General features: G+C 36.6%; 1 long non-coding RNA gene across 1 annotated transcript in view; it reads right to left on the bottom strand.

Annotated features, from left to right (window-relative positions):
• Positions 1–6902: 6902 nt before the first annotated feature.
• The window catches only part of LOC144312879 (uncharacterized), a 37794-nt gene continuing 25780 nt past the window's right edge, over positions 6903–18916 (bottom strand). The window contains exons 2-3 of the long non-coding RNA XR_013378523.1: positions 10597–10697; positions 6903–7278 (exon numbers count right to left, since the gene is read on the bottom strand). This is a non-coding gene — a long non-coding RNA (uncharacterized LOC144312879). The remainder of the gene's footprint in view (positions 7279–10596; positions 10698–18916) is intronic.

The following is an 18916-nucleotide window of genomic DNA, read 5'->3' as shown; positions in this document are numbered from 1 at the left end:
AATCTCCTGGACAGCAGCCATAGCTATATTCATAGATATGTCTTCTCAGGCAAGGTCAATGAAAGCAAAAAATAACTGGGACTATAAACAGTATGGAGTTTCAAAAAAAATTAAAAATAAAAATATCATATCATCTAGTGATTCCACTGCTGGGTATTTACCCAAAGAAAATGAAAACACTAATTCAAAAAGATATATGCACTCCTAAATTTATTCCAGCATTATTTACAATGGCCAGATAATGGAAGCAACCTTATAGTGTCCATTAATAGATGAATGAGTAAAGAAGATGTGGTACCTATGTGCAATGGAATATTGACTTGCAATGAAAAAATGTTGCCATTTGCAACAACATGGATGGACCTAGAGGGTATTATGCTAAGGGGAATAAGTCAGAGAAAGACAAGTGCCATATGATTTCACCTATTGTGGGATCTGAAAAACATAACAAATGAACCAACAAACAAAACAACAAACTCTTAAATACAGGGAAGAAACTAGCTGCTGTCAGAGGGGAGGGGGGTGAGGGGGGGTGAGTTAGGTGAAAGAGATTAAGAGCTACAAACTTCCAGTTATAAAATAAATAAGTCACAGAGATGAAAAGTACAGCATAAGGAATATACTCAATCATACCATAATAACGTGGTGTGGTGACAGATGGTAACTACACTTAGAGTTAAGGAGAGCAAGGAAACCTGTATAGAATTTTCAAATCACTCTGTGGCACACCTGAAACTAATATAACATTGTATGTCAACTACAATTATTAAAAAAAGGTGAATTTCTGCATCTTTTACAATTGGTTAAGGGGATCCCTGGGTGGCGCAGCGGTTTGGCGCCTGCCTTTGGCCCAGGGCGCGATCCTGGAGAACCGGGTTTGAATCCCACATCGGGCTCCCGGTGCATGGAGCCTGCCTCTCCCTCTCCCTCTGCCTATGTCTCTGCCTTATTCTCTCTCTCTCTCTCTGTGACTATCACAAATAAATAAAAAAATTTTAAAAATGGTTAAGAATGTGAGTTCTTATCTGAATAAAGTTTGACTGGAGTGTGAATCCCAACTCACCACCTGTTGCTAAATATCTTAGATCTTGCTTCCTTCTATGGCAATTTTTTATTGAGATATAATTGACAGAAAATTTTGTATTAGTTTCAGGTATATAACAAAATGATTCACTATATGAGCACACTATGAAATGATCACCACAAATCTAGTTAACACTCATCTTCACACAGTTAAGATGTGTGTGTGTGTGTGTGTGTGTGTGTGTAATGATGAGAACTTTTAAGATCTACTGTCTTTGCATCACCATGCTGTATGGGATTGGCAAGTTTTTTCTATGAGGGGCTGGAGAGGCTTTGCAGGTCATATTGTGTCTTTCACACCACTCAATTCTGATGTTGTAATATGGAAGCAGATATAGGCAATACATAAATGAATGAGGAAGCTGCATTCAAATAAAACATTATTTATGGATACTGAAATTTGACTTGTGTCACAAAATTTTTTTAAAGATTTTATTTATTTATTCATGAGAGACACACAGAGAGGCAGAGACGCAGGCAGACAGAGAAGCAGGCTCCATGCAGGGAGCCCAATGCAGGACTCAGTCCCAGGTCTCCAGGATCACACCATGGGCTGAAGGCGGTGCTAAACCACTGAGTCACCCAGGCTGCCCAATGTCACAAAATATTCTTTTGGATTTTTGTCATTATTCAAAACTAAAACCAATCTTGGCTTGCGGACTAAACCAATCTTTTCTAATGCTGGAAAAAAAAAAAGAAAGAGCTCAGAAGCCTGGATTTGGCCAGTGGGCCATGGTACTCCTAAGCCTGATCCATAACAGCAGTTTCGAAGTGTGGTCCACATACCAGCAACACCAACACTGCTTGGGAACCTCCTCAAAAATGCAAATTATTGGGCCTTAAATGACACCAAGTGAATCAGAAACTCTCAGGGTGGAATGCAGCAAGTGTTTTAACAGGTAGTTTTAACTCCACATGATTCGAATACACACTCGAGTTTGAGAACCATTGATCTATAGATACTGCTACTTAACAGCTTTGAGTTCTTGTGAGAATTGATGAGATAGTGAATTAATAGTGTTAGCATGATGTTGAATGTCATCAATAGTGTGAAACACCTGTTCGCTATTATAAGCAAGGTCAAAGTAAGTTGGCTTTAATTTTGAGCATATTTTTTCTCCTTTTTGAAAAGATGACCAGGTACAATAATAGTCCTTTGTGAGAATGCTGTAACAAACTAACGCGAGGGGATATTAAGAATAGATCTTTCAAATCTTATTTGCCTAAATTGATGAAACATGAAGATTAAGAAAATTAACTCTGGACAATGTGACAGACTATGATTTTCTTGGAAAACAGAATGTCTTTAATGCTAATACTTCCTTTGGCCTGTTAGTAATTAGAAAATGTTAGAAACAGAGCTTGTGGTGTGACAAATCTCGTAGCAGAATACATTCTTGAAAAAAAAAAAGCAAAGTATGAAATTATACTTACAGAACAAAAGCATCTACTACACAGCATTTCTTGACTTTTATTTCTCCATCAGTGAGTGAGCACAAGGGATGTTGCTGGCCATTTCCACACGGGGTATGAGAATCACATGCTGACTGTCTGACTTATCACAGGTTCTGGTTCAAATAGGATTGAGTAGGTGAAGGCAAAGGCAAAAATAATATTACCTCACAAAATAATTTATTTGTGCCTTTTGTAGAACTGATGTCATGGAAACCTGCTTTCTTACGGAAACCTCCATCATTACTGAGCTGAGCATTTTGAAATATAAATAACTAAAGGAAAATGAAAGAAGACTTATAGAAAACGACCATTTACATTTCTTTGACTTGAAGTTTAATACTGACTGTAAATGTTCCTAAATAATCCCAGGTGAACAGAAAACATAATGAAGTTAAGAGTTGACAGTCTTCATGAATATGGACTTCGTAGCAAGCCCTACAGCACACCACGTAGAGAAAAAAGGGAGATTCTGTTTTTCTCACAACTACCTGGATAATTTTTTTAATAATTATTTTAAAATTAAAATTTTTGCTATGATGTATCTGGATAGCTGCGTCTATGTAGGTTTATAAAAATGCACCACACAAACATCCTGAATTTTTATTTTGCTTTTATATGTGCATATTTTATTGCAGATACTCACAAAATTTCTTGGGTAATGGTTGGGCTCTTAATGTCCTCATCATGACCAGTGAATTTGCAAAAGCAGATGAAATCCTTCTGTAAACACAAGTAAACTAGGAGGAAAAAAAAAAAAAAAAAAAAAGAGCCTGGGCAAGTCCCTGGAATAGAAGTTGTGCTTTTTTTTTTTTTTTTTTTTTTAAGTTTTCCTGTGTTTTGGTATTTTAATAAAGACCACATGATGTAAAGGGTACTTTTTGTTATTAACTTTGGTTGCCATTCCCATGATGGTATATAAAGATCAGACTTTTTTTTTTGTCATTGTGGCCAGGATTTGCTAGAAGAGTAGCAGGAATGAGGTCGCAACATGCCTCTTTACAGCCTATCGATGCATTCTGGCAGCTGAATCATTCTGACCAAGAGAATATTAGATTTCACTTTGTAGATTATGTAACATTTGACACTTCAGTATATTTCTTAATTTAGTAAGCTATTAGGTACATCTTCTGCAAAGATAGCCTTAGTGGAAATTACTAGAAAATATTGTCAAGTCTTTCCTGAGCACAAACATGAAATAGTCATAGCTCTCAAGCAAGTATCATGTTGGGTTTAATCCTGAATGTAAATGACTACAATCCAGATGTTTCCTATTTTTCATATCTGCAAGTTTCCTGTGGTCATCAACTTTAATATCAAAATCAAACGCCTTGAGCTCTACTGTGGGAAGCCCAGAATCTTCCCAACTCTCTGGAGTTTTTCTGGAATGCCAGTGCTCCTACGCGAGCACGCATCCATGACTTCCATGCACCCTCACTTACTCCTGACCCCTCCTGCGGGTGACCCTACCTGTCCTGGCCTGGTGTGGGGTGCTGCTCCTCTTCCTGCACCCCAGCAAAGCACCAGAGACTGGGGCTCCTATGAGTGGCAGCCTTGTACGACAGACTTGAGGGTTGCAGAAAGGAGTTGCAGGTCTGAAAATACTTCAACTTTAATGTCAGGTACAGATACGAATGTTCCAAGTAATTTGTCAGCCAGCCCCTCCATCGGAAGTTTTTCGTGGCTGTGTGCCCTTGTGGGCTCCAGCCTCCAGCTATGCACCAGCAGCCCTCTTTATTATTTTCCTAGATCTTTCTGGCAACTCCCCTTTCCCCTCATTCCCAGGCGTCTCTCCCAGGCTGCCCGCAGCACAGCCAAATTCTCACTTAATTGTGTAGAGTAACAGAGCAGCTTCGATTTCTAGCTCACTCGTCCAGCCCCAAACACCTAGGTCAGGGACCTGACCTTTCTCAGTGAAAGGAAACAGCTTCCACCATGAAGGTGTTTTTCTTAAAAGAAGAGCCATCTCCCCAGAGGTTACTTATGCCGCATCGCTGAAAGGCAGAATCAGCTGTACTCCGTTTTTCCTTCCAGGAGTGATTGCTTCTCTTTCTGATGTGCACAGTATTTCCTCCCAAGCAAACCACAGTGATCCCTCATAGGTAGATTATTTTTACCTCCTTGGTAAAAATACTGTAGCCAGATGATCTCTGCAAAAGGTAATCCCATCGTGCCATTCTTTTGGTTAAACTATGGGTAGCATCTCACTGCTCTCAGGACCGAGTTTCCAATCGGTGAGAGACCCTACAGAACTCTATGATCCTGCACCCGCTCCCCTCCTTGTACCGCACCAGCCCTGACTTGTCTGACTCTCTTTTCCCCCTGTCTTCTCTGTCTCTGAAGGCACTGGCCTTTTGGCTTCTGAAACAGAGCATGCTCCTTCCTACTTTGGGCTCTGGGTGTTGTTTCCTCTGCCTGGAAGTCCCTCCCCCTTCATCTAAGTGATTTCTTACCATTTAAATTTCAGCTTAAATGTTGCTTCTTAAGTTTTCCCTGATCCCCAGCTAAATTTAGGGGGATGTGTATTGTTTTTGCACATCGCACTTCTCTTTCATGGCACTAATCAAAATTGTAATTCATTCATTTTGAAATTAATCCATTTTGCTATGGTTTCTTTCATGCAGAGATGCCCAGGATTGTCTGTGTCCTTCTCTGAAGTTAGCTACAACCAGCTTTTTTTTTTTTTTTTTTTTCTATTCTGTTAACTGTCCCACTGGCTTCAATGCTCCTCCAAACTTGGAGTTTGACCTCCATCGGCCAACCCAGGGTGACACGTTGCTCAACTGTGTCAATCATGTTGTTCCCCAAATTTCCTGTCTGTATTCTAGTTAGCACACTCCTAAGTCTTATCATCTTTTCCAATGTCTTGCATAACTGCTTAACCACTGGGCTTTGTCTCTTGCCAGACATCCTCTTACCCTCACAGTCTCTGCTCAAACCACACTTAATTTTTTCTTATATCTTCCCATAGGCCATGTTCTCTGTATCTCTTGAACCCTTATATGTGCTATTGCTGTAATCAAAAAAAGAGAAGCCTACCTTAGCCCTGCTAAGGCTTCTCTTTACCTAAATTCTACTTATCCTTCAAGACTTATCTTACATTTTAGTCTTCTACAAAGATTTTCCTCACTCTCTATCCTCCTCAGTCCACAATAGGATACAACTGGCAGAATAACAGCCCTAAGTGATGTCCACATTCTAGTCCTAATCCCTAGACCTGTGTATATGTTATGTTACTGGGAAAGGGTGGGCTAAGGTTGTAGATGGAATGTAAGTTGCTAATCAGGTGGTCTTGAAATTGAGAGACTATCCTGCATTATTTAGGTGGGCTCAGTGCAATTGCAATAGACCTTATAAGTAGAATAGAGAGGCAGAAAATTCAGTGTCAAAGAGATGAATGTGAAGGAAAAAAAAAAACCCTCCTTTGGCTATTGATGCCTTTAAAGCTAGGAAGGGGAGACAAACTAAGGAAGGCAGGCAGCCTCTAGAAACTGGAAAAAAACAAAAGAAAACAAAAGATTCTTTCCTAGAACCTCCAGAAGGAACATAGCTCTGCTGGTACCTTAATTTTAACCCAGTGAGATACATTTCAGATTTCTGACCTCCAGAATTGTAATAGAATACATTTATATTGTTTTAAGCCACCAGGTTTTGACAAGTTTGTGACAGTAGCCATATAGGAAACTAATATAGTGCTCTTTCCAGGGCTTCCAGATTCTGTACTTCTTTGTCATAGCTTTTATCACCCTGTGTTACAATTGCTTATTAGCTTGTCTGATCTTATTTATTATTATTATTATTATTATTATTATTATTATTATTATTATTTTTTTTTTTAGAGAGAGAGAATGCATGTGCACAAGAAGGGTTGGGAGAAAGGCAGAGGGAGAAGGAGATTAGAGAATCTTAAGCAGCCTCCACGCCTAGTGTGGAGCTTGATGCAGGGCTCAATCTCAAGACCCTGAGCAAAGATTAGGAGTCAAACACTTATCCGACTGAGCCACCCAGGTGCCTCTGTCCTACTATTTTAATAGCCTCAAAGTCCACAAGACAAGAGCAGTGATTTTCTTACTTACTGTTGTATATCCAGATGATACCTGCAGTGTCTGGAAGATACTAGGCTTTCAGTAAGTATTTGCTGAGGAAATTAATGGCAGAGCTAGAATTCAAACACAGATTTTTGACATGATGCAGTAGCCCTTTAGTCCAGAAACAGACGCTACTTGAGATTTTCTTCCCCCAGGAAATCCCCCTAGAGATCATCTGAAATCAGATGTAGGTTGGCCAAACTTAGTTATTTGAGAAAAAATTCCCAGATATATACAGATTCATTGTGCTATGGCATCTCAGTTACCATTGAGAAGGAAAACATTTGCAAAAGAATTTATTGGATCCCATTAACTTCTTGAAGCAGGAGGATGGAGCATTTCTCATTTGCCCTTAAAATACGTTACATACATATGTTTCCATGATACATTGTTGGGAAATGACCAGAAGCAGCTTGGTGGAGGAAAGAAAGACTGCAGACGGGACACACACTATGTTTCAGATTGCTCTGTTCACCGCATCTCTCTCTCTGGACACAGGGCAAACTTAGTCTCTTTGAAGGTTATTTCCTCAGGTGACATAAACACAGTTTCATCTGCTTGAGCCATTTGCACAACAAAACTGGAACATCTTAGCATTCCAGGAGCAAATGCTGTGGGGAAGCCTCTCTGCTCCATGAAAGTTCCTGGTTACCACCTACATGACAAAAGAGAAAAAAACTTGTTGGAGTTTTCATATGATAAAAACCAGACTTTTTATTATTTCCTTTTTGGTATTTCTCTCTAGTGAACAATTTGGTGGGTGAATATCAAAAGCTATTGGAACTCAGTACATTATCACTCTCTATGCCTTATATTTTTAAGATGGAATGAAAGGAGCAAAAAAGAAAAAAAGCCCTCCTAAATGATTCTTTTTATCTTTTCCAAATACAGTCACACTACCAACTAAAATCACTAAGAAATTAAAGCTGATTAAGGAACATTAGAAAAGCTGTCAATGCATTTTAAAAATCAGGGTAAAAGTTGCAGCGTTCATTAAGCCCTCAGGGGAGGAAGATATGTTCTTCCAAATCACAACAACTGAAATGTATTTCTATTATTTTTTTGCTTTAGACTCTTCAAGCACTTATCCTAAATTTTAGAGTGCTTCAACTTCAAACTGATAGTTAAATGCTATGAGAAATGCTAGTGTGTGAGCCAGAGAAGGAGAGACATTCTGGACTTCGAGCTGGCCGGCAGGTTATTTTGCGGAATAGAATTTTGGTAATGTTTAATCTAGATGACCCTGAAAACTTACCCACATTTTCTTTTGGACTAAAAAAGAAACATTTTGTTATAATATTGTGGGTTGAGGTTTAAGAAACCTCCTTTAAAAACCTGGATATTTATTTCCTATAGAAAGAGTCCAAATTGCAGAAAATTAGGAGATTTAAAAAGTAGTCAATCAGATTCTTTTGGATCATGGAGAAACTTCATCAGAAAGTTCTCCACTGCAGCTTCTGTGAAGACTATTTTGTGAGAAGAGCAGAGACTGGGCTGCATGTGGAAGTGTAAAAACCGAAGCATTAAACGGGCTGCATGGACTCATCACAGCCTTCCTGAATTCCATCTGGAGTGTGAGCAGAAACCCAAGATCTGGCTCAAGGGCAGAATGCATATGGCTGGGTCTATCTGGGTTTCTCTGTGAGAGAAAACAGATCAGCAACTAACTTCAGATCAGTCGAAAGATTTTGAAAATCTTTGAAAGTTTGAAAGTGAAAGATTTTGTAGAATAGAATGGGAAGAAATCCAGAGTAAAACAGGAAGAAAAAAAAAAAAAAAGCACCAGCACAAAATTGGTTTCCATATAAGAATTGACAAGGCAAATACCCCTCTGGTATCTATCTTGTATCTATTAGGATTTTACTACCTCCAGTCAGTCCCTGTTCCAGGGATTTGCAAGCATATACCAGAATAAACCAATGATTCCCAAAGCCCTCGTTTTACCTCCATGCAACTAGAAAGAATTTGAGTTGATTATGTCCAGATTTTAATGCAGTGAAGCAGTTGCATCTTTGTAGTGGTTGGGTCTTCCATGAATGCACAAAACACCTTCACACAGTCTTCTCTTCTATCCACGTCAGAACCGACCACCTACCACAATATACTTCACATGTTTTGCTGGGTCAAACCAGCCCGCTGCAGCACATCTGTCTCATAAACACTGCTACGTAAATGCAGTGTTGTAATCATGAAGAAATAATGTAACCCTCAGTGCTTTGAAAGCAGATAATTTACATCTTATTTGATTATAGTGGAAATGAAAAGAATTCGTGTAAAGAAGTTCTGAGAAAGCACCATGTTTGTAGAAAAGACAAGAAACACACAACTTGTGCTTTCAACTCACCAGAACTTGAATTTAACGTGAAATTTGGCAAATTATTTTGGAAGCCAGTTTCCTTGGAAAATAGAGGTCAGTTTTTCAAAATAGGAAAAATTAAAATGAATTTGTATAGGGATAAAAGTATATTACAGCAAGAAAAATCTCACAATAAATTCAATATTAGATATACGAGGAAGCACTTGTGAAAGTCCTTGCATATGTATTTGCCATGTCACTAAATGTTGGCTGAGTTTGGTGTCGCTTTCTCTGGCATTTCTGTTAGTATTTTTTACAGTAGGAAATTTCCTGATTAAGGAAAGCTAATTATTAATCAAAAGTGTAAGACTGTTTCCCTCTCTACTTAACTAAAGCCACGGACTGTCCTGTCAAGTTTTGAATTCTTGCCGTTTCTTTCTCATCCCCTGATATCAAAATGACAACTTGTTTTTGTCTGACATTTTCCTTTAAAATGACATAGGTATTTGCTGTTTTGGATTTGTTATAGGCTGCTTGAATTGCAACCTACCCAGTAATGGTGTGCCTGAGCGTTAATACTGCATTCTTTAATTTCTAATTTTTGTTATTTTTTCTTTTCTTAGAATACACACTTGCAGTTTACAAATAGGGTTTGTTGCAAAACAATATATACATTGTTTGGTGGAATGAAATTATAGTTTTCTATGGGTATGAGGGTTTACTAATGGGAGTTTTTTTTTTAACCTTCAAAGACTATTTAACCGCATTATCACATTGTAACAAAGAAGATTCATTAAGCCACAGGCCAAACTGGTCGAGGGCCTGGGCCTTGAGTCCTTCCTCCACTCCACCCACTGCCAAATTTTACTTCACTCTTGTTGAGCTTCTTGAATTTGAGGGAGGCAAGGGCGAAGGTGAATGGTGGAGAAGTGGTGAAAGAACCTATGGCTGGAAGTGAGAGGATCCAATGCCATTACAAAGGTCTCCCCTGGCTCAGAATTAAAAGGACAGAGGTTGGGTTAGGGCCCGGGTGCAGGAGACTCAGCACAAGAAAATCTGCAGCTAGATAATGTACTCATAACACGTGATGATAAAACTTTGTTATTAGCTATTACTGAATTAAATCTTAATAAAAGCCTGAGCTTTTCCCTAATTAAATCAAAATGTCTTAAGAAGTCACGTATAATCTTGAATATCCTTTGAGCATATGTGATTTTCACTATAGTCCTTGTGGGAGTTGTGTTATGTACAGGACAGATGTGCTCTAAGTATCACCATTTAGATTACTTGTTCGTGGCTTAGAGACCCCACTGCAGTAGTCAGTGGCTCCCTATTCTAGGGGACAAAAGCTTAATGAGAATCAACACATAGGAAGACAACAAAATTAGTCACTCTTTCAAGCAAGTAACTTGACAATTGTGAAAGGAAAGAGGTTCTTTAAAAAAAATAATAATTGGAAGTTTATTTTCCAAATTGCAAGATGGCCAAATAATTAGCATATCTCATAAAACCTCAGTTTTAATTTAACACTCAAGGTGGTATCAAAAATAGTCCATAGCTCATGATAAAAGCAATTCATCTTCTTATGTGTCAGTTTTCTTGTTTTCAAAATCAGTGATGGTTGGATTTAACCATCTCTAAATGATGTATAGCATAACTACAGATAATTGAAGATACCTGAATTTATTTCCCTGGTTTCCCGTTGGTTGTGATAAATCTTCAGCATACTTCAACTCTCCACTGAATCTTTATATTTAATTCAGGATCAAAGGGAACATCTTAGGAACAAAAGAACAAAAAAGTAGAAGTTGTTTCAAATTGGAGAGTGAGGAGGATTAACGACAGAACTAGATTCCTCCCTCACAACTTTTAGTTCTAAGAGTCCTTTCTCCTCTTCTCCCCCAGCTCTGTCTTCCACCTCAGGCCCTAGCTTTTTATTAACACTCAGTATAAAATCAGTTTGGGGAACAGGGAAAGTGAAATATATTTATTTAATAAAAATTACAGAAATAATTTGAGGAAAGTAAAAGCAAGTGCATAATTTGGAATCCAAAAAGTAAATAAAAACTTTTCCATTTCTAAAAAAAAAAAAAAGTAAAGTGAGAAAGTCTTTATTTAGTATGACTAACAATGAGAATTATTATTTCATATCTCCTGAGAATGGCAACAGTATTGAGACATGTAAGAGTTTTTAGTGGCAGATGTAAAAGATATCTAAATAAAAGTCCAGCAAGGGAAGGATATTTTCAGAGGCTACTACCTAATTTTAAAACCCCATTTTGAAATTTATTAATTGAACATTTAATAAATTTATTTGGCTTTTACAGGTGTGACATATATACGGTCTCTTGATTTCTATAACCAAATTATAAGAGATAAAATAACATTAACAGCAATAGGTGATTTTTCAATGTGATGAAGCTTGCTCACTGAAAAATTAAAGTGAGTGCAAGTGCACAAAGGCAGTTTATACAAGGTTTTATACTAAAGAATGATCCATTTAAATGGATGACATTTTACTATTTTTAATAGATGACTTGAAATGCAATCAATGACAAAATGTATATGGAATACCTGACTATATTTGATTTAAAGAAAGCTATCATAAAAATTATGATTATAATTCATTTTAGGGACTTAGCACAATGATTACAGTAGCTATTAATTAATGATTCCATGATGATCTACACAACAAATAGATATAAGAACAAAAGGTGACAGTTAAAGAACATACAGTATAACTTTAAAATGCTTTGACTTGTATAAACTTGATTTTAATTTATCAAAAATAGTGTGAATGTTAATTTTTAGTCATGTTACTTACAGTGATCTACCAAAGTATAAAATGTACCTTTTCAATTTTTACATTTCTAAAATTGTAGTTTTTATTATTTATGCATTCTCTCTGCACACTATTTTGAAGTGTCAAAATAATTGTCTAATAGAATAACATGGAGAAAGACTATATCACTAAAATGTATCTAATCAGAATGTACATAAATATATATTTATATGAATATAAATTTACACCCCTCCATAACACACAGCTTGAGGTACTTTCTTGACCATAATAATAAAATTGAATATTATAATTAATATGCTCCGAAGAATCATAGACAATAACATGATTGTAGGATTGTTATTGGCCAAGAAGTCCAATCATTTTGATTTTTGATCTTTTGAAAGGGCACACTGAAAAATATTTTTGAGCTTCATAAAATATGTTACATTTATTTTAGTGCAATGTAATTATAAATGATAAAAATCCAAAGCAGTCATTTTGGGTAGAAAAGTTATTTTCTAGATCACATCTATGAGTCACTAAGGTTACTTCACCAGATTTTAAAACTGAACATGTTTGAACAAGCTACTTCTCATCTTAATTTTCAAATTACAATAATGGAATGCCTTGCAAATCTTAATGCCAATTATTTCTGTCTGAATTAACTTGCAATCTTTATTGACACATGGAAATCCAGGGGGTTCTTTCCTTGCTGATGATTACATTGTTCTGGTTGTTAGAATTATAGTGTCTCTGTTTTGTCCAAAGCTAGTCAGAGCAAGTCTTTTGAACTTGGATTTATGACTCCTTAGTTGTGATCAGTCTATCACGACCTTAAGAGTTGTGGCCAGAGACTCTTCATCTTATATTTTAGCATATTAAAAGGGAAGGAACATCAACGGAGGGACCCTTGGTACAAACAAGGTTTAGGAATATTTATTTGTGCAAGAGAAACTGCTTTGCAGCTATGTGCCATTTATTTAAAAAAAAAAAAAAAAAAAGACTTGCTGTAGCTTTCAGTTTTCTCAAATAGAAGAGGTAGACAAAGTATGTCCCCTGAATTGTATGATCATATTATGCCAAAGAAAACGAGCCAGTCCATTTTAGGGGATAAGAATTAAAGTATTTTTTGAGCAAAAATTTTTTTTGCAATAGTCTCCCTCCACCCCCCTGCCCAAGTCACTGCTTCTTTTCTTACACATGGATACTTTTCTATTGTGACTTTACCTGTCGCCTTCCCTCCCCCAGCCTTCTCTCGTTCTCTTTCAAAGCATTTTTTCAATCAGCACATGAGGTTCTGAAAGAAAATTATTTAGTCTTGGCTTTTCCCTCAACTTTATTCAGCAAAGCTACTGACTTGAACAAAAGCAGTACTGTACCTGCTCCTGGCCGCCAGAAACAATGACGAGCGCCTTGATAAGATTAGATGTAATTTTAAATGCAGCAGGGACAAAGCCTCCTTCCCACTAACCCCACTCGCAATCCCCTACTGTAATTCCACCACAGTGAGCAGTTGAAAAATCCCTGACCAGAGCCAGACTGCTTGGTAAGCGCCACCTAACAGACATAGAAACATGATCTGCATCATTTTCAGGCTTGGCAGACATTTTGTGCATAAAAAAGAAAAGAAAAGAAAAAAAAAAAAAAAAGGCCATCTTTGAAACCAGACACAAGCAAACTTTATATATTCCCAGTTTTATAGTTTCGAGAACTTAATCTGAAATATCAAACAAAAAAAAAGAAAAATATGTTGAAAACACATATCAAATCAGTTTTAAAATTAGTTTTCCTTTTGAACAGCAACTATCCCTTTTTGTCTAAGTTAAATAAATTGTTCCGTGGATTGTGGAGTGTTTTGAATGATGGAAGTAAGCATAACTGTGTATGAATCTAAGAAGCAAGGTGCATTTTTTTTTTTTTTTTACTCATCAAAATTTGCTTTTTAAATCAATGAAAGCACCTATGGAGCGTTAGAGTTCTTTCCTTTTCTTCTGTCCTTTGGGTTAAGAAATTTGACCTAATATATGTGTTTACCTGTATGTGTTCTATTTGTTCTGGCCACAAAACTCTGCTGATTCTTCTTCTCTTGTACAAATATGCATATAATAATGTTAATTTGTATTGTTAATCTTTTTTGTCATGTACTATATCTATCTATCATCTCGCTCTACCTATCTACTCTTTTCATAAATACAAAAAAAAAACACTGATTTTAAGGGGAAAATTATATTGACAGCTGTAAAACATATTTGTTTCATTAATTGTACAGATGCAACTAACTTGGGCCACACAAATGCTTTTATAACAATATATTATTTCCATTTTTGTGAAACAAATCATTTAAACTGTGTTATATAAACTGTTTTTAATCAAAGCTAACCCGTTTGTAATGTGGATAAGATCTCCTTAATTTGTCAGTTCTAATGCATTTTTTTGTGTGTCAAATGTTCTTTATAGGGGGCATGACTGCATGCTGAAAAAGTCAGATGTTGAAACTGGATAAAGAGTCTTAACTGACTAAATTTGAGAGGCTTACTAATCTCTGAACTTCTGATCCCTTAGTAGTAGGTATTTTTGAGTTAATACAAGAGGGCAAATCTCTACACTGGCCTAGTTATGGAAATTAGTGGCATTTCGAGCATGGAGCCTACCCATTAACCTGACAAATATACTGCATGTGTGTGTCATGATTGTCCTTGTTTTTTGTCACAAAACTTCAGAAAGCTGAGAAAATACAGTTGGAATCTCAGTTTTTATTCCAACCTACCCTAAATTCATATGCTGTTTTCCTTCAAGAGAAAAAGAAACCTAAACAGAAATTGTGAAATCACAAGATTTCTGTTAATTAGACTCCACTCAACATTAATGAAATGTGCTATTATCCTTGAAAGTAATGGACTATATTGATTTTTTAAATTGTTTTAGTGAGAAAGAAAAGTTTTCTTTTTCTTTGTCTCTTTCCTTTATCTCTTCTTATTTGCTTTTGTTTGGGTTTTTGTTGTTGTTATTTTTGTTTTTATTTTGGTATTTTTTGATCTGCCAGGAGTGGAACCAAATATCTTCCATGCTCTTCTGTCTCTCTTTTGTGTCTACCTCCATCTGGTCCTGGAAAGATGTGGATAAAAGTGACATTGGGAAAATTGGAGAGACTTTCCTTCTGACAACCTCTTCCCAGGTGTTCAGCAGCCTCTGCATATTAGTGGATCCTCAGCAGTTTTCCTGAGTGGTTCTTTTTTTATCCCTCTCCACCCTCCTTTCCTCATCTGACTTTCTGCAATGCACTGGACACTGTCTTAGGGGCTGGGGATTAACAAGACATGAGTAGGATGTAGTTCTTGCTCTCAAGTTGCTCACTGCTTGGTGACAGGAGACTCAAGAAAAGAAGCAGTGTCTGCTTCCAGCCTTACCTTCTCACCTGCCCCTGATCAGAAGCAAAGCTTCCCAATTTCCCATTCCTTCTATAGGAAGCTGGGTGTGTGTGTGTGGGGAGGGGGGGTGCGGGGGCGGGGGGAACAAATGCAAGCTAACTTAACCCATAACTTTAAAAGTGTTCTCATCTCAGACAGCCTTTGCATTTTAACTCTTGCCTGCAAAAGTCGGGTAACTACTGAGGATTTTGTCAGCAAAGAGCACAGCTAAAAGGGAGGGATATTTTATAATAGAGAATCTTCCTCAGAATCTCTGTCAACACCAAAATGTATTTATACTAAGGTTGACCTCATCTTTTTGGTCCAGAGTTTATACAAATCCATCAGGATTCAAAGTCAGAAAAATTCATTACAATGGTATGAATTTACTATTTTTTCATGTTTATCACATTTAGTGCATACTTTATATAAAAGAGAAAGAAACCGAATTACTATTTACATGCCAACAAATTTTTATCATAAAACACATTTTGACATACATTGAAGTATTGTTTTCTACATTACTAATAGATCTTTGTAAAACTTAGAGATGGTCTCCAGCTTCAGAAAGTCAATACCTGGCAAGTCTCCCACTCTTTTTGGTGTGTTCCTGCTAAAAGCATTATTTTAAATCCATAAATAATACACATTTGTTGTCATAAGATCACAATAACCACATAAACAAAAGGAACAAAAAATAAGAGAAAATAATACATTTTTACTATATTTTTAGTCCTCAGATATATTAATTCTTAACACCTACTTTCAACTTTTTTCTACCCAAATATTTTCGTATTCTTTCACAAGTGAGATCACAGTGTTCACAGCAGTTTTAAATCATTTTAACTTAACAGTATATCACAAATGTTTAAATTCACTAGAAGGATTATGTTTAATGTTTCTAAATATGTTTCTATTTTTAAATATCTGCATTGTGTGGATGTCGAGTTCATTCAAGATTATCCTTTGTCTCTTGTCTTCTTTCCCCTTCAATTATACTAATACATTCTCTCTTCTTTAACCTCCAGCCTCCAAGCTTTTTTTTTTTTTTTTTTCTTATCCTGTTCCTTCCAAATGGAAAGTTCTTCCTTTCTTTATCGCTTGTCTGGAAATTGTATCCACCCTACGTGACTCAACTGCTAGGCCTTTTTCTCAACAAAATCTCCAATTCAGCTTCATCCTCTGCATTCCTATCATGCCTTTAGTATACTGGCATTGTGGAATTTATCACATACTATATGGAGTGGCATCGTCAGAGATCAGACTCTGTAAGGTAGGCAAGTGTCTTAACAATGCATTCTCCTATGGGTCTGCGTCAGATGCTCTGGGCAAAGCAGCCTCTAGATGGCACAGACTGTTTTGGGAGTTCATTGCTTGTCATGGAAAACAGAGGACCTGATGCAGCTGTCTGGCTAAATTCTATAATCTGCATGGGTCTATGAAACCATATGTGAGAGAATGTGAACCCAGATCATAAGTGAGGCTATATTCTCTCACATGTGGCTCCATAGGCTTTCTCTAAGAGAAGGTCCCTCCCAATTCCTTCCCAATCCCTCACTCAGCCCACTGACTCCTGGAGGGATCCCAAGTGAAGATTGTACTTCCTCTAGTCAGATTGGTAGGGGTTAGGGTATGGCACCTAGTGTGATACCAATAGACACATTACCCTTGTATATTTCTAGCACTTAGTTCAGTGTCTTGTAGATGTCTAACAAATTCACTTATTTATTAGACCCACAAATATTACTATTGAAGCCTGATATATACCTGGCATTATTCTAAGCATTAGGACAAAAACGGTCAGCAAAAACCAGACATGGTTATTGTCATGGAACTAAATGTTCATTGAACTAAAATTTAAGCAAATAGGTTTACATTTCATTACTTTCCTATCTCTTCATGCAGTCTATTTTGAAAGATAATAACTCAAGTTTTATGTTATCTTCATAGTGTGCTCTTAAAAATGTGGAGGAGTAAGCAGTTCTAAAATATAAATAACCTAACATATTACAAATGATCCTTTATAGGTCTTGTTATGTAAATTAATACTTTGGAATATACATTAGTTTTTCCAAGTCACTAGACCCAAGTGACTTGCTTTGAAACCCTAAACTGTAGGGGAAATGTACATTTTGTGTATATGAAATGTCACTTATTTGGAACTGTGTTCCTAAATCTATTTTGACCTGACAATGAAACATAAAATAAAGATGGATAATTATTTTGAACTGGATTATTTATTTATTTATTTATTTATGATAGGCACACAGTGAGAGACACAGGCAGAGGAAGAAGCAGGCTCCATGCACCGGGAGCCTGACGTAGGATTTGATCCCGGGTCTCCAGGATCGCGCCCTGGGCCAAAGGCAGGCGTAAACCGCTGCGCCACCCAGGGATCCCTGAACTGGATCCTTTAACAATTGCTATTAATTTCTTAATGTAAAAAAAAACAAAAAACAAAAAACAAAAAAAAAATTCTTAATGTATCCAAGATACTATGCTTCCAAAAAAAAAAAAAACAAAAAAAAACAAAGGTGAATAAAAGATTGGGAAAGTTGTCTTGTGAAAGAAAAAAAAAGTTGAATAAAAGATCGTTTCTAATGTCACTATAGTATAAAACTAGTAGATTTGACCAAAGATGTAGTTTTTCAAAATGAGTGAATTGCAAGATGCTACTGTTGCCCCACTGTGAACAGATCACAATCATACTCTATGGTGTTCAGCCTACGTAGAAGATGAGATATGTATGTAGTCCTGGATGCAGACAGCAAATGGGATTGTCCAGGCAGTGTGAAGTAGACTGAGTGCTTTCAGGCATTCATTTGTACATACTAAATGTATCCAAAATATCTCTATCCATTTCTCACTTGAGTTCTGTTATTTTTACAATCCTAAAGTAGATTAATTTTCTATAATAATCATAAAAGACATAATAATCAGAAAAAGAACAAAAGCTACCTGTTTTCAAAAGTCTTCTTCATTCTTCAGGTGACACAATCACAAAAGTAATGTGTATAGCATTTCATATTTTATAAGGAACAGTCACACATTTAATTTTTAAAGCAACCCCATGAGCCCAGTCATATGATCTTAATTTTATAGGTGGCAAAACTGTGCCAAAGATATTAAGTAATTTTCCCAATTTGACTAACACAGGGCAAGAATTTTCAGTAATCAGAAAACACATAAAAATCACTTTTCTCCCACTTTGGGCAAAACATAATATATGTCTAGGTGGTTTGAGGGTATGCTTGTGATAAGGATGGAGTGACTTCCATCTACAAAGACTTTCTATTTGAATAAAGGTAAGGTAAAGAAACTCTTTATGTCAGAGACACAGCATCATATTAACAGTGCAAAATAATATAGTGAAAGTTGTAGGAATAAATTCTGAGGTCTTCTGAAGTGATGCCATAGCTCAATTAATGTTAATGTCATTAATACTAGAGATATTGTTTTCTCAATGTTCAGGAAAGGTGTTGGGTGATTACCTCTGAGTCACTAGAATTTTATCATAAAATGATTGCAGAGAAACCAGGAAATAAAATTGGCTGTCTCTGAGCAGTAGAAGGTTTTCATGGAGAGACCTTTTACTTCATAATTTCTAATTTCATTAATATTAAATTAAAAAGACTGGAAATAAAACATAACTAAAGGAGAGAGGGAGAGAGAGGGAAATACACTCTTAGCTATAGAGAACAAACTGATGGTTATCAGAGGGAAGGTAGGTAGGGGGATGGCTGAAATAGGTGATGGGGTGAAGGAGGGCACTTGTGATGAGCACAGGGTGTTGTATGGAAGTGTAGAA

This window comes from Canis aureus, chromosome 4 (genome assembly GCF_053574225.1).
Source record: "Canis aureus isolate CA01 chromosome 4, VMU_Caureus_v.1.0, whole genome shotgun sequence".
NCBI classification, from domain to species: domain Eukaryota; kingdom Metazoa; phylum Chordata; class Mammalia; order Carnivora; family Canidae; genus Canis; species Canis aureus.
The sequence above is the reverse complement of the archived record's forward strand: the minus strand, read 5'-3'. Positions and strand labels throughout refer to the sequence as shown.